This window comes from Halichoerus grypus, chromosome X, assembly GCF_964656455.1.
Source record: "Halichoerus grypus chromosome X, mHalGry1.hap1.1, whole genome shotgun sequence".
Taxonomy (NCBI): domain Eukaryota; kingdom Metazoa; phylum Chordata; class Mammalia; order Carnivora; family Phocidae; genus Halichoerus; species Halichoerus grypus.
Window position 1 is genome coordinate 53,763,580 of NC_135727.1, and position 17,765 is coordinate 53,781,344.

Genomic DNA, 17,765 nt, shown 5'->3' on the forward strand with positions numbered 1-17,765 from the left:
TCGTTCAGAGGGGAGCCTGCTTGTCCCTCTGCCTGCTGCTCTCCCTGCTTGTGCTCTCTCTCTTTTTTTTAGTTATTTGTTTATTTATTTATTTATTTATTTATTTATTTATTTTTAGAGAGAGAGACAGAGCACATGAACAGGAGCAGGAGCAGAGAGAGAGGGAAGAGGAAAGAATCTCTAGCAGACTCTGTACTGACAGTGGAGCCCGACATTGGACTGTATCTCAGGACCTTGAGATCACAAACTGAGCCAAAACCAAGAGTTGGACGCTCAACCAACTGAGCTACCCAGGTGCCCCTTCCTGAAAATAATTTCAAAATATGTCAAAATATATGATATCATAGAGCTTATTGTTAGGTGCACACATTTTATCAAACTTTCCTCTCAATTTTTCTATATTATTGAAATGACATAAATAAAGGAACTAATTTAATTTTATTTTATGTTTTTATTCAAATTCCAGTTAGTTATCATACAGGGAAATAGTCTCAGGTGTACAATGTAGTGATTCAACACTTCCATACAACATAGTATGCAAAACTATTAAGTATTATTTATGAATGCTGTATATGCACCAAAATGTTTTTATAAATCAGAATAGTGGATGACAGTAGGTAAAGAGAAGAATGGCACTAGGAGGAAGTACATATAAAGTGTGAAATATAGAATTAATTATTTATTTCCTGAAAATAAATTGAAAAAATATGTAAAAATGTCAGATAGTATAGACTTTGTTGATAGGTGCACATATTTTATCACATTTCCTCTGAATTTTTCTATATTACTAAAATGTACATAAATGAAGGAATTGATTTTGAAAAATAATAGTAAATACAAATCTTTTATTTTTTTAAGTTTTTCTTTAAATTCTTGCCACTTAACATATAGTGTAATATTACTTTCAGTTGTACAATATAGTGATTCAACACACCCATACAACACCCAGTGGATATTACAACAAGTGCACTCCTTAATACCCATTCCCCCACCCACCTCCCCTCTGGTAATCATCAGTTTCTTCTCTATAGTTAAGAGTGTGATTATTGGAGGGAAAAAAGTGTGTTTATTGGTTTGCCTCTCTATCTCTCTTTTATTTTTCCCTTTGCCCATTTGTTTTGTTTCTGAATTCCACATATGAATGAAATCATAAGGTATTTGTCTTTCTCTGACTTATTTTCTTTACAATAATACTCTCTAGCTCCATCCATCCATGTTGTTTCAAATGACAAAATTTCAGTCTTTTTATAGTTGAGTAATATTCCATTATATATATATAACTACTTCTTCTTTATCCTTTCATCAGTACATGGACACTTGGGCTATTTCCATATTTTGGCTATTGTAGATAATGTTGCTATAACTATCAGGGTGTATGTATAACTTTCAATTAGTATTTTTGTAATCTTTGGGTAAATACCCAGTAGTTTGATTCCTGGATAGTAATGTATTTCTATATTTAAATTTTTAAGGAACCACCATTATGTTGTTCAGGGTGGCTGTACCAGTTTGCATTCCGACCAACAGTGCAAGAGGGTTCCTCTTTCTCAACATCTGTGCCAACACCTGTTGTATCTTGAGTTGTTGATTTTAGTGATTCTGACATGTGTGTGGTGACATCTCACTATAGTTTTGATTTTCATTTCCCTGACGATCAGTTATGTTGCATCTTTTAATATGTCTGTTGGCCATCTGGATGTTCTCTTCGGAAAAATGTCTATTCATGTCTTCTGCCCATTTTTAATTGTATTTTTTTATTTTTCCTTTATTATTAACATATATTTTGTTTCAGGGTACAGGTCTGTGATTCATCAGTCTTACACAATACACAGCGCTCACCACAACACATACCCTCCCCAATGACCATCACCCAGCCACCCTATTCCTCCAAACCCATTCACTCCAGCAACCCTCAGTTTGTTTCCTAAGATTAAGAGTCTCTTATGGTTTGTCTCCCTCTCTGGTTTCATCTTGTTTTTTCCTCTCTTCCCCTATGATCCTCTGTCTTGTTTCTCAAATTCCACATATCAGTGAGATCATATGATAATTATCTTTCTCTGATTGACTTATTTTGCTAAGCATAATACCCTCTAGTTCCATCCACGTTGCTGCAAATAGCAAGATTTCATTTTTTGATGGCTGCATAATATTCCATTGTATGCATATAACAAATCGTTATCCATTCATCTGTCGATGGACATCGTGGCTCTTTCAACAGTTTGGCTATTATGGACATTGCTGCTATAAATATTGGGGTGCAGGTGTCCCTTCGTATTACCACATTCGTATCTTTGGGGTAAATATCCAGTAGTGCAATTGCTGGGTCATAGGGTAGCTCTATTTACAACTTTTTGAGGAACCTCCATACTGTTTTCCAGAGTGGCTGCACAAGCTTGCATTCCCACCAACAGTTTAGGAGGGTTCCCTTTTCTCTGCCTCATTGTCAACATCTGTCATTTCCTGACTTGTTAATTTCAGCCGTTCTGACTGGTGTGAGGTGGTATCTCACTGTGGTTTTGATTTGTCATTCCTTGATGCCGAGTGATGTTGAGCACTTTTTCATGTGTCTGTTGGCCATTTGGATGTCTTCTTTACAGAAATGTATTTTCATGTCTTCTGCCCATTTCTTGATTGGATTATTTGTTCAATGAGTGTTGAGTTTGAAAAGTTCTTTATAGATTTTGGATACTAGCCCTTTATCTGATATGTCATTTGCAAATAACTTCTCCCATTTTGTCGGTTGTCTTTAGTTTTGTTGACTGTTTCCCTTGCTGTGCAAAAGCTTTTTGTCTTGATGAAGTCCCAATATTTCATTTTTGCCCTTGCTTCCCTTGCCTTTGGTGATGTGTCTAGGAAGAAGTTGCTGCAGCTGAGGTAAAACACATTGTTGCCTGTGTTCTCTTCATGGATTTTGAGGGATTCCTGTCTTACATTTAGGTCTTTCATCCATTTTGAGTCTATTTGTATATGGTTTAAGGAAATGGGCCAGTTTAATTCTTCAGCATGCGGCTGTCCAATTTTCCCAACACCATTTGTTGAAGAGACTGTCTTTTTCCATTGGATATTCTTTCCTGCTTTCTCAAAGATAAGTTGACCATAGAGTTGAGGGTCTATTTCTGAGTTCTCTATTCTGTTCCATGGCTCTGTCTGTTTTTGTTCCAGTACCATACAGTCTTGATGATTACAGATTGTAATAGAGCTTGAGGTCTGGAATTGTGATGCCACCAGCTTTGGTTTTCTTTTTCATCATTCCTCTGGCTATTTGGGGACTTTTCTGGTTCCATACATATTTTAGGATTATTTGTTCCATTTCTGTGAAAAAAAGTTGATGGTATTTTGATAAGGATTGCATTAAATGTGTATATTCCTCTAGGTAGAATAGACATATTAAGAATATTTGTTCTTCCAACCCATGAGCATGGAACATTTTTCCATTTTGTTGTGTCTTCATCAATTTCTGTCATGAGAATTGTATAGTTTTCTGACTACAGATTCTTTGCCTCTTTGGTTAGATTATTCCTAGGTATCTTATGGATTTGGGTGCAATTGTAAATGGGATAGACTCCTTAATTTCTGTTTCTTCTGTCTCATTGCTGGTGTATAGAAATGCAGCTGATTTCTGTGCATTAATTTTGTATTCTGCCACTTTACTGAATTCCTGTATGAGTTCTAGCAGTTTTGGGGTGGAGTCTTTTGGGTTTTCCACATAAAGTATCATATCATCTGCACAGAGTGAGAGTTTGACTTCTTCCTTTCCAATTCAGATGCCTTTTATTTCTTTTTGTTGTCTGATTGCTGAGGCTAGGACTTCTAGGATTATGTTGAATAACAGTGGTGAGAGTGGACATCCCTGCCGTGTTCCTGACCTTAGGGGAAAAGCTCTCAGTTTTTCCCCATTGAGAATGATATTCTCTGTGGCTTTTTCATAGATGGCTTTTATGATATTGAGGTATATACACTCTATCCCTACATTGTGAAGAGTTTTAGTTAAGAAAGGATGCTGTACTTTGTCAAATGCTTTTTCTGCATCTATTGAGAAGATCATATGGTTCTTGTCCCTTCTTTTATTAATGTAGTGTAACACATTGATTGATTAGTGGATGCAGAACCACCCTGGAAGCTCAGAAATAAATCCCACTTGGTCATGCTGAATAATCCTTTTAATGTACTGTTGGATCCTAACAGCTAGTATTTTGGTGAGAATTTTTGCATCCGTATTCATCAGGGATATTTGTCTGTAATTCTCCTTTTTGGTGGCATCTTTGGTTTTGGGATCAAGGTAATGCTGGCTTCATAAAATGAGTTTGGAAGTTTTCCTTCCATTTTTATTTTTGGAGCAGTTTCAGAAGAATAGGTATTAATTCTTCTTTAAATGTTTGGTAGAATTCCCCTGGGAAGCCATCTGGCCCTGGGCTCTTGTTTGTTGGGAGATTTTTGATTACTGCTTCAATTTCCTTGCTGGTTATGGGTCTGTTCAGGTTTTCTATTTCTTTCCCTTTCAGTTTTAGTAATTTGTATGTCTCTAGGAATGCATCCATTTCTTCCAGATTGTCTAATTTGTTGGCATATAGTTGCTCATAATATGTTTTTATAATTGTTTGTATTTCTTCAGCATTGGTTGTGATCTCTCCTCTTTCATTCATGATTTTATTTGGGTCCTTTCTCTTGTCTTTTTGATAAGTCTGGCCAGGGGTTTCTAAATCTTATTAATTCTTTCAAAGAACCAGCTCCTAGTTTTGTTGATCTGTTCTACTGTTCTTTTGATTTCTATTTCATTGATTTCTGTTCTGATCTTTATTATTTCTCTTCTCCTGCTGGGTTTAGGCTTTATTTGCTGTTCTTTCTCTAGCCCTTTCGGGTGTAAGGTTCAGTTGTATATTTGAGACCTTTCTTGTTTATTGAGAAAGGCCTGTACTGTTATATACTTTCCTCTTAGGGCTGCCTTTGCTGCATCCCAAAGATTTTGAACAGTTGTGTTTTCATTTTCATTTGTTTCCATGAATTTTTTTAATTCTTCTTTAATTTCCTGGTTGACCCATTCATTTTTTAGTAGGATGCTGTTTAGCCTCCATGTATTTGAGTTCTTTCCAACTTTCCTCTTCTGATTGAGTTCTAGTTTCAAAGCATTGTGGTCCAAAAATATGCAGGGAATGATCCCAAACTTTTGGTACTGTTTGATACCTGATTTGTGACCTAGGATGTGATCTACTCTGGAGAATGTTCCATTTGAACTAGGGAAGAATGTGAATTCTGTTGCTTTGGGATAGAATGTTCTGAATATATCTCTGAAGTCCATCTGGTCCAATGTGTCATTTAAAGCCCTTATTTCCTTGTTGATCTTTTGCTTAGATGATCTGCCCATTTATCGGTGAGGAGGGTGTTAAAATCCCCTACTATTATTTTATTATTATCAGTGTTTTTCTTTGATTTTGTTTTTAATTGGCTGTTCCCATGTTAGGGGCATAAATATTTACAATTGTTAGATCTTCTTCTATTATATAGTGTTCTTCCTCATCTCTTATTACAGTCTTTGGTTTAAAATCTAATTTGTCTGATATAAGGACTGCCTCCCTAGCTTTCTTTTGTTGTCCATTAGCATGATAAATGCTTTTCCACCCCCTCACTTTAAGTCTGGAGGTGTCTTTGGGTCTAAAATGAGTCTCTTGCAGACAGCATATCAATGGGTCTTGCTTTTTTATCCAATCTGATACCGTGTGTCTTTTGATTGGTCATTTAGCCCATTTTCATTTACGGTAACTATTGAAAGATATGAATTTAGTTCCATTGTATTGCCTGTAAGGTGACTGTTACCGTAGATTGTCTGTGTTCCTTTCTGGTCTTTGTTACTTTGGGGCTCTTTCTTTGCTTAGAGGACCCCTTTCAATATTTCTTTTAGGGATGGTTTGGTGATCACAATTTCTTTTAGTTTCTTTTTGTCCTGGAAGCTTTTTATCACTCCTTCTATTTTCAATGACAGCCTAGCTGTATAAAGTATTCTTGGCTTCATATTTTTCTCATTTAGTATCCTGAATATATCATGCCAGTCCTTTCTGGCCTGCCAGGTCTCTGTGGATAGGTTTGCTGCCAGTATAATGTTTCTACCATTGTAGGTTGCAGACCTCTTGTCCGGAGCTGCTTTCAGGATTTTCTCTTTGTCTCTGAGATTTGTAAGTTTTACTATTAGATGTCGGGGTGTTGACCTATTTTTATTGATTTTGAAGGGGGTGTCTCTGTGCCCCCTGGATTTTGATGCATGTTTTCTTCTCCAAATTAGGGAAGTTCTCTGCTATAATTTGCTCCAATATACCTTCTGCCCCTCTCTGTCTTTCTTCTTCTGGGATCCAAATTATTCTAATATTGTTTCACTTTTTGGTATCACTTATCTCTCGCATTCTCCCCTCGTGATCCAGTAGTTACTTATCTCTCTTTTTCTCAGTTTCCTTATTCTTGATCATTTGGTTTTCTGTATCACTAATTCTCTCTTCTGCCTCATTTATGCTAGCAGATAGAGCCTCCATTTTTTATTACACCTCATTAATGGCCTTTTTTAATTTGACTTGGTTAGGTTTTATTTCTCCAGAAAAGGATTATCTAGTGTCTTCTATGCTTTTTTCAAGCCCAGCTAATAACTTTATAATTGTTATTGTGAACTCTAGTTCTGACATCTTACTAATGTCCATATTGATTAGGTCCCTGACAGTCGGTACAGCCTCTTGTTCTTTTTTTTTTTTTTGAGGTGAGTTTTTCCATTTTGTCATTTTGTCCAAAGAATAGATGAATGAGAGAACAAAATGCTAAAAGGGTAACAATGACCCCAGAGAAATATACACTAAACAAATCAGAAGAGACCCAAAATCGTGGGGGGGGGGAAGAAAAAAAAAGAATATGATCAGGTTGGTGAACAGAACAAAGCCACACACTAGATTTGGGGTGAATTTTGGTCTGTTAGAAGAAGTTGCATCTCAAAATTTTCAAGAAAGAAAAATATATATACAAAAATAAGGTTAAATACAATGAAGGGATAGCAAGGAACTATAAGAATGAAAATTTAAAAAAATTTAAAAAGGAAGTAATAAGAAGTTGGTTGAAAAAAGCAAGAAGTAAAATTCAAAAAAAAATGAAAGAAAAAAGAAAATTTTAAAAATTAAAGTTGAAAGATTAAAGAGTCATGGGGAAAAAGCCATGAATTCTATGTGCGGTATTCCCCTAATGCTGGAGTTTTGCAGTTCTCATTGACAGGCAAACTTGGTCTTGGCTGGCTGTTCTTGCTGATCTTCTGGGAGAGGGGCTTGTTGCATTGATTCTCAAATGTCTTTGCTCCAGGTGGATTTGCACCACCCTTGCCAGGGGCCTGGCTAAGTAATCTGCTCTGGTTTGCTCTCTGTAACTTTTGTCCCTTGAAGGCTTTCCACAGAGCTTTAGAGGATGAGAATTAAAATGGAGACCTCCCAATCTCTGGTCCCAGTGGAGGCAAGAGCTCAGGGTCCTACTCCTCAGTGAGCCCTCAGAGAAAAGCAATCAATCACTCCTGTCTCCCTGGTCTTTGCCTACACTTCGTGCTCACCCAGCCTGTGACCGAGTGTTTCTATCTCAGGCACAGGACCCCTTTTGGAGTCTCCAAACCCAGCAGATTCCTGTGGTAGGCTCCCACACTGTTCCTCATGGAGGAGGAAGGGGAGTCTCCCCGGATCTGCTGCTTATTGGGCCCCTGCTTGAAGTTTATGGCAACCCTGAGCTGAGAGCCCACTCCTCTGATCACTCTTTGTAGCCATCTTCCCCATTCTAATACCTGGGAGTTCTGTCGCACTCAGGCATCCCCAGTCTTTCTGTGATTCTGAGGGTCCTGAGACCACACTGACCCAGCAAAGATTTCACTCCCCTGTTTAGCTTCCAGAGCGGTGTCCCTCCCCAGAACAGACTTCTAAGACTCCCAATTTTGTGCTCTGCTGCTCTATCACTTGTGGGTACCAGGCTGATGGAGTCTCCCTTTCCCCATGGTCTATCTTCCCATATATCACCTCAGATTCATTTCTCCGCATGTCCTACCTTGCAGAAAGTGGTCATTTTTCTGTTCATAGAGTTGCTGCTATTCTTTTCTTCAATCTCCTGTTGAGTTCGTAGGTGTTCAGAATGGTTTGATAGCTATCTAGTTGAATTCCTGGGACCAGATGAAATTTAGGTCTCCTACTCCTCCGCCATCTTGGACCAAAACCCATTTTTAATTATATTATTAATTCTTTGTATGTTGATTTTCATAAGTTCTTTATATATTTTGAATACTAACTTTTTATCAGATATGTCATTTGCAAATATCTTCTCCAATTCCAAAGATTGCCTTTTAGTATAGCTGATTGTTTCATTTGCTGGGCAGAAGCTTTTTACTTTGATGAATTCCCAGTATTTTATTTTTGATTTTGTTTCCCTTGCCTCAGGAGACATACCTAAAAAGAAGTTGCTCTAGCCAATCTCAGAGTTACTGCCAGTGTTGTCCCCCAGGATTTTGATGGTTTCCTCTCTCACATTTAGGTTTTTCATCCATTTTGAATGTATTTTTCTTTTTTTTTTTTAAAGATTTATTTATTTATTTGACAGAGAGAGACAAGCGAGAGAAAGAACACAAGCAGGGGGAGTGGGAAAAGGAAAAGCAGTCTTCCTGCTAAGCAGGGAGCTTGATGCAGGGCTCGATCCCAGGACCCTAGGACCATGATCTGAGCCAAAGGCAGACACTTAATGAGTGAACCACCCAGGTGCCCACTGAATTTATTTTTCTTATGGTGTAAGAAAATTATCCTGTTTCATTCTTTTGCGTGTTGCTGCCAAATTTTCCCATCACTGTTGAAGAGTCTGTCTTTCCCCCATTGGATATTCTTCCCTGCTTTGTTGATGATTAATTAATCATATTGTTTTGTGTTCATTTATGGATTTTCTATTCTGTTCCATTGATCTATGTGTCTATTTTTATGCCAGTACCATACTGTTTTATTCTTGGGTTGCAAGGGTGTTTAAATATTCATAAATCAATCAGTGTAATACACCATGTTAATTAAAGTAAGCATACGACACATATGATTATTTTAATAGATGCACAAAAAACATTTGACAAAGCATAACATTCATTCATGATAAAAACCCTCATCAGAGTAGAGTTAGAGGGAACTTACCTCTATATAATAAAGGCTATCTATGAAAAACCCACAGATAATATCCTTAATGGGGGAAAAGTGAAAGCTTTTCCTCTATGGTCAGGAACAAGACTGGGATATCCATTCTCACCACTGCTATTTAGCATAATGCTGGAAGTCTTAGCCACAGCAGTCAGACAACAAAAAGAACTAAAAGCCATCTAAATGGGCAAGTTAGAAGCAAAATTTCACTATTTGTAAATGACATGATTCTCTCTATAAAAAAACCCTAAAACCCCACCAAAAAATTGCTAGAATTGGTACACAAGTTCAATAAAGTCACAGGATACATAATCAATGTAGAGACATCTATGGCATTTCTATACAACAATAATGAATTAGCATGAAGATCCCCCCTTAAGGAATCAATCCCAATTATAATGCACCAAAAACAATAAGATGCCTAAGAATAAACCTAACCAAATACATGAAAGACCTTTACTCTGAAAACTATAATACACCGATTAAAGAAATTGAATATGACACAAAGAAATGGAAAGACATTCATGCTCAATTATAGAAGAACAAATATTGTTAAAATGTCTATATGACCCAAAGCAATCTACACATTTAATGCAATCCCTATCAAATTTCCAACAGCATTTTCCATAGAAATAGAACAAACAATCAAATTTTGTATGGAACCACAAAGGAACCCATATAGCCAAAGCAATTTGAAAAAGAAAAGCAAAACTGGAAGCACCACAATTATGGACTTCAAGTTATATTACAAAGCAAGTACAAGTCTTGAGGAAGAAACATCCTATGTGGGAATCAAAGAGAAACTTCCTAAAATATTGCATACTTAAGAATAATTAAGTGCATTGATTAATACACGATTATGTTTTTGTAACAATTAATTTATAAATAGAATCTCTGAAACTTTTCTTTTGTTGTTATATATGTGTATACTTATATATGCCAATTTGTTGTTCTCTTAGGTAACTAAACCAATAAAAGATAATTGAAAGTGAAAAGTCCCTGAAATTAAAAAAAGAAGAAGAAAAGGTGGGAGGCCTTAAACAAAAAGCTATTCTTGATCTCCCAAAGGTTTCATGAGAAAGTAAACCAAGGTAACACCACTGACACTGCCTACTGGCTATTTTTGGTAGGGGCTTACTTAGGGTCATGGTTCACCTAAAGCAGATTACTTGATTTTAATGTTTAAAATCACTTATCAACTTCTTCACATCGTCCACAGAGGAACACTGTTCAGTGAAGAACTTCAAAGTGAACTGTTTTTAAATCAATTCTCTCTTGAATTTATCACGGACAGAAAATTTCTTCTTGAAACTGTTGCACCATCATTTTTAGAAAACTTGAAGCATGTTATTTAGGACAAATTAAGGCTACTTAGAATACATTGTAAATTGCATTTTCCCAACTAAAAATAATAATTAAACATTAGGATCACTGATAAAAAGGAACATTACAGATAAAAACGATTTCTGATGAAAATGAACAATTACTCGTGAAATCATACAAAGGAAGAAATAGGCTAATGTAAAATCTCTCTTATGCACTGCTTAAATTGATGGGACATAGCACTTTGTTCTTCTTCTTTTTTTTCCTTTTACTTCTTCTCCAAGATTTTTAATTGTGTCTCTTTTCATTCTGTTCTCTTCATTCCTCAAAATTATCAAGTAGATGAGCATTGAAGTAGTCTGTGTGTTTTTCTACCAGATTTCTTCTGTTATCCATTCCAGTCTTTTCTGCTACTACACTCTAAAGTTGAAATCTAATAGAATGCCATATTTGTTCATCAAACAGGATGGTGTATACAGTAGACATTATCTAATCTATATTAACTCTTAAAATATATAGTTAATAAATAAAGAATTGCTGGAACTCTACAAATAGAAAAGCAATCACTTTTTGCAAGAGAAGTTAATCTGAGGGGACATATCAGAAGATAAACGCCAGGATAATGGAGCCTCAGTATGCTGGCTACCAGAAAGTGATGTAACCCCAGAGGGCAAAATCAGAACCTTTAGAAATCTGCTCCAATGAGACACATCCCTGCTTGAAAGGTGCTCAGGTGGTGAAGTGGGACAGAATCTTAGGTGGGACAGTGTGGTCTCAGGATCCCCGGGGTCAAAAAAAAAAAATGGGGGTGCCTGAACCAGCAGAGTTTCCAAGCATTGGAACAGGAAACCTGTTACATTCAGCAGGACTGGGAGGGGGTTCTCAGCTCGGTTCACCATAAACTGTGAACCACGGCACAATCTGATGACAGCTCTCTGTGCAGGGGACCTGCAAAGGGCAGAAATGCAATAACCCTCCACCTTCCCCCCAGGATGATCAGTGGGGATATGAACCACAAGAGTTGGCAGAGTTTGGCACACAGAAAAGGGAAGACCACTTATCTCTGAAAAGAGGGGACCATGGCCTTTCAGCTTTAGAGCTGGAAATCAGGGTGTGGCCATTTTTATTCTCATCCTCTAAAGAGATGCAGAAAGCTTTCAGAGAACAAAAGCCACATAAAGCAAACAGAAACAGCTTAAACTGAGCGTGACACCCTGACAAGGGGTGGTGCACATCTGCCCAGGCAAAGACACCTGAGAATCAGTGCAACAAGCACCTCTCCCAGAAAACCAGCTGGAACCACAGGCAAACACCAAGTTTATGGAGCACACAAGACTGGAAAAATCCAGCACTAGGGGAAAATAGTATATAGATTTCAAGGATATTTTCTCATGATTTTTTAATATTTCAGTTTAAATTTTTCCTTTTTTTAAATTTATTTACCTTTTCAACTAGTTTCTTATTATATCAACTCTTTGTTTTTAAGTCTTAACTTTCATTTTTTTATATTAGCATTTTATAGCTATATTCCTCATTTTTTGCTTCCTTTCACTGTAATCAATTTTATTTTTGAATATATATATTAAGTTTTTCTTTCTTTACAATTTTGAGATTTAGTGTCTTCTCCTTTTTTTGCGGGGATGAGGGGGGACTTAGTGTCTTCTAACAGACGAAAATACTCCCAGGACCAAGTGGATCACCCTATTTTGTGCACCTCGGAGATTGTGTTCTCTCTTTTTTCCCTTTTTTACATTTTCTTTTTCTTTTCTTTTTTTGGTTTCTGACCTCTTCAGATTTGTCTAGTGTGTATTTTACTTAGGTTGTGGTTGATATTTTTTATTTTGTTCTCTCATTCATTCATTCTTCTCTGCACAAAATGACTAGAAGGCAGAATTCACAACAAAAGAAAGAACCAAAGATAATATTTTCTACCATGGATCTAATCGATATGGATATAAGTAAATGTCAGACTTGGAATTCAGGATAACGATTATAAAGTTACTAGCTGGGCTTGAAGAAAGCATAAAAGACACTAGAGAATTTCTTAGTGCAGAAATAAAATCTAATCAGGCAGAAATTAAAAATGCTTTAACTGAGATGCAGTCTAAACTGGATGCTCTAACAGCTAGGGTAAATGAGGCAGAAGAGAAACTAAGTGATGTAGAAGACAAGTTGATGGAAAGAAAGGAAGCAGAGGAAACCAATGGACGATGTTAGGAGGCTTCAAGAAATCAGCAATACCATAAAGTAAAACTATATTAGAATTATTGGGTTCCCTGAGGAAGAAGGGCAAGGAACAGAAAGTATATTTGAGCAAATCATAACTGAAAACTTCCCTAGTCTGGGGAAGGAAATAGGCATTCAAGTCCAAGAGGTAGAGAGGACCCCTCTCAAAATCAACAAAGATAGATCAACATCTTGACATATAATAGTGAACCTTGCAAATTTCAAAGATAAAGAGAAAATTCTGAGAGCAGCTCAAGATAGGAGTTTCTTAAACTACAGGGGTAGAAATATTAGGCTGGAAGCAGATCTATTCATAGAGACCTGACAGGCCAGAAAGGACTGGCATGATATATTCAGGGAACAAAATGAGAAAAACATGCAGGCAAGAATACTATATCCAGCAAGGGTGTCATTCAGAATGCAAGGACAGACAAAGAGCTTCCAGGACAAACAGAATTTAAAAGAATTTGTGATCACTAAACCAGCCCTGCAAGAAATATTAAAGGGGATCCTGTGAGCAGAATGAAAACCCAAAAGTAACATAAACCAGAAGGAAACAGAGACAAGCTACAGGAATAGGGACGTGACAGGTAATACAATGTCACTCAATTCATATCTTTCAATAGATACTCTGAATGTAAATAGGCTACATGCTTCAATCAAAAGACACAGGGCATCAGATTGGATAAAAAAAGCAAGACCCAACCATATTCTGTCTACATGAGATCCATTTTAGATCTAAAGACACCTCCAAACTGAAAGTGAGGGAGTGGAGAACTTTTATCATGCTAAAGGACATCAAAGAAAGCTGGAGTAGCAATACTCAGATCAGACAAATTATATTTTAAACCAAAGACTAGTAAGGGATAAAGAGGGACACAATATCATACTTAAAGGGTCTATCCAAAAAAAAAGATCTAAAAATTATAAACATTTATGCCCCTAATTTGGGAGCAGCCAATTATACAAACCAATTAATGACAAAATTAAAGAAGCATATTGATAATAGTACAGTAATACTAGGGTACTTCAACACCCCACTCACAGCAATGGACAGATCATCTAAACAGAAGATCAACAAGGAAAAAGGGCTTTGAATGACACACTGGACCTGATAGACTTCACTTATATATACAGAGCATTCCATCCTAAATCAACAGAATACACATTTTTTCTCAAGTGCACATGGAACATTCTCTAGAATCATCACATGATGGGTCACAAATCAGGTCTCAATCAATACCAAAAGATTGGGATCATTTGCTGCATAGTTTTGGACCACAATGCATTTAAACTTGAACTCAATCACAAGAGAAAATTTGGTCTTCTCAAACCAAACATGGAGGTTAAAGAGCATCCCACTAAAGAATGAATGGGTCAACCAGGAAATTAAAGAAGAATTACAAAATTTAATGGAAACAAATGAAAATGAAAACACAGCTGTTCAAAACCTTTGGGATACAACAAAGGCAGTCCTAAGAGGGAAGTACATAGCAATACACACCTTTCTCAAAAAAATAAAGAAGTCTCAAATACAAAAGCTAAACTTACACCTAAACAAGTTGGAGAAAGAACAGCAAAAAAAGCCTAAACCAAGCAGGAGAAGAGAAATAACAAAGATTAGAACAGAAATCAATGAAATAGACACCAGAAGAACAGTAAAACAGATCAATGAAACTAGAAGCTGGTTCTTTTAAAGAATTAATAAGATTGATAAACCCCTAGCCAGATTTATCAGAAAGAAAAGAGAAAGGGCCCAAATTAGTAAAATCATGAATGAAAGAGGAGAGCTATGACCAACACAAAGGAAATACAAACAATTTTAAGAATATATTATCAACAACTATACGCCAAAAATTTAGGAAATCTGTAAGAAATGGATGCATTACTAGAAACATATAAACTACTAAAACTGAAAGAGGAAGAAATAGAAATCCTTAGCAGACCCATTACCACAATGAAATTGAAGCAGTAATCAAAAATCTCCTAACAAACAAGAGTCCAGGGCCAGATGGCTTCCCAGGGTAATTCTATGAAACATATAAGGAAGAATTAATACCTATTCTTCTCAAACCTTTCCAAAAATTAAAAGTGGAAAGAATACTTTCAAACTCATTCTACAAGGCTGGGATTACCTTTATTCCAAAACCAGACAAAGACCCACTAAAAAGAATTACAGACCAATATCCCTGATGAACATGGATGCAAAAATTCTCAGCAAGATACTAGCTAATAGGATCCAACGGTTCATTAAAAGGATTATTCACCACAACCAAGTGGGATTTATTCTTGGCCTGCAAGTGTGGTTCAACATCCACAAATCAATCAATGTGATAGAAAATATTAATAAAAGAAAGGACAAGAACCATATGATCATCTCAATAGATACAGAAAAAGCATTTGGCAAAATACAACATCCTTTTTTGATAAAAATCCTCCACCAAGTAGGGAAAGAGGGAACATACCTCAATATCAAAGAATCCATATACCAAAGGCCCACAGTGAATAGCATCCTCAATAAGGAAAAACTGAGAGCTTTTTCCCTAAGGTCAGGAAACACGATTGGGTTGTCCACTCTCATCACTGTTGTTCAACATAGTACTGGAAGTCCTAGCCTCAGCCATCAGACAACAAAAAGAATTAAAAGGTATCCAAACTTGCAAAGAAAAAGTCAAACTCTCTCTTTTCACAGACGACATGATACTTTATGTGGAAAACCCAAAAGACTCCACCCCGAAATTACTAGAACTCATACAGCAATTCAGTAATGTGGCAGGATACAAAGTCAATGCACAGAAATCAGTTGCTTTCTTATACATTAATAATGCAACTGTAGAAAGAGAAATTAGAGAAATGATTCCATTTACAATAGCACCAAAAACCATAAGATACCTCAGAATAAACCTAACCAAGAGGTAAAGGATCTATACTCTAGGAACTACAGAACACTCATGAAAGAAATTGAAGAAGACACAAAAAGATGGAAAAATATTCTATGCTCATGGATCAGAAGAATAAACATTGTTAAAATGTCTATGCTACCCAGAGCAATCTATACCTTCAATGCCATCCCAATGAAAATTCCAATGACATTTTTCAAAGTGCTGGAACAAACAATCCTAAAATTTGTATGGAATCAGAAAAGACCCTGAATCACCAAGGAAATGTTGAAAAAGAAAAACAAAGCTGGGGGCATCACGTTGCCTGATTTCAAGTTATATTACAAAGCTGTGATCACCAAGACAGCATGGTACTGGCACAAAAACAGACATATAGACCAATGGAACAGAATAGAGCACCCAGATATGGACCCTCAACTCTATGGTCAAATAATCTTTGACAAAGCAGGAAAAAAACATGCAATGGAAAAAAGACAGGCTCTTCAATAAATGGTGCTGGGAAAATTGGACAGCTATATACAGAAGAATGAAACTTGATCATTCTTTAACACCATACACAAAGATAAACTCAAAATGGATGAAAGACCTCAATGTGAGACAGGAATCCATCAAGATCCTAGAGGCGAACATAGACAGTAACCTCTTTGACATCAGCCACAGCAACTTCTTTCAAGATACATCTCCAAAAGCTAGTGAAACAAAAGCAAAAATGAACTTTTGGGACTTCATCAAGAGAAAAAGCTTCTGCACAGCAAAGGAAACAGTCAACAAAACAAAGAGGCAACCCACAGAATGGGAGAAGATATTTGCAAATGACACTACAGATAAAGGGCTGGTATCTTGTTTCTCTTTATAAAAAAACAGCTCCTGGTTTCATTTCTCTTTTCTTTTTTCTTCCATTTTTTAATTATTTTTTTTTTACTCTTTATGGCATTTATTTCTACTTTAACCTTTATTATTTCCTTCCTTTTACTGGCCATTCTATTTTGGCCTGCAAAGTTTCTGCTGAAAAATCCACCAATAGCTTTATGGGCTTTCCCTTGCATGTAACTTCTTTTCTCTTATTCCTTTATTTATTTATTTTTTCTTTATCACTATTTTTTTTTTTTTTGGTCGTTTTAATTACTATGCATGGGCGTGGACCTCCTTGTGTTTATTTTCGGGGGGATCTCTGTGCCTCTTAGATATGGATATCCATTTCTGATGGCAAATTATGTAAATTTTCAGGAATTATATTTTCAAATAAGTTTTCTACCCTCTTTTCTCTCTTCTTCCTCTGGGATTCATATAAGAATATTTTTTATATTTGTTGGAGTCACTGAGTTCTCCCAGTCTATTCTTGTTTTGCATATTTTTTTCTATTTTTCTCAGGTTGGTTAATTTCCATTACTCTGGTCTTCCAGGTGTTTAATTCATTCTTCTGCTTACTCTAGCCCGGTATTTATTCCACCACGTGTATTTTTAATTTAATTTATTTTGGTCTTCATCTCTGGTTTGTTGTTTTATATCTCTTTGTTAAGGTTCTCACTGATACCCTCACTTATATCTGTTTCATGGGGATCTCTTTCTGTGGTTTTGTCCTGTTCTTTCATTTGGGACATATTCCAGTGTCTCCTCATTTTGTCTAACTCTCTGTGTCTGTTTCTCTGTGTTAAGAAAGTTAGCTATATCTGCTCTTGAAGGTAATAGACTTATGAAGAAGAGGTCCTGTAATGCTCTGCAGTGCAGTGTTCCCTGTTCTCCAGGGCTTGGCACTTCAAGGAATTTCTACTATGTGTGTTGCATGTGCTCTGCTGTTGATTGCTGGATAATTTTTCCTTTAGTGAAGTCATCTGCCGAAGATCTCTGCCTGTTGTGGGCAATGTTTGGTACACAGCAGGGGTGGGTGCATTTTTAAAAGTTGTATGCTGGTCTCCCTGTGAAATGAGACCTGCTTCCACCATTCCAGAACCGAAGTCCCAGAAAATGCACGGGTTGGGAGACAAAGTGTTGGCAGGGGTTTGTACTGGTCTTCTCATTAACGGGCGCCCCCAGCATTGGGACTGAGGCAAGCATGGCTGGGAAGGATGGATCCACTGAAGCACAAGATGGCAGTGCTTGGTGTAACTAAGTTAGGTAGCATGTGTGGGGGCCATGCTGGTCTCCACAAGTG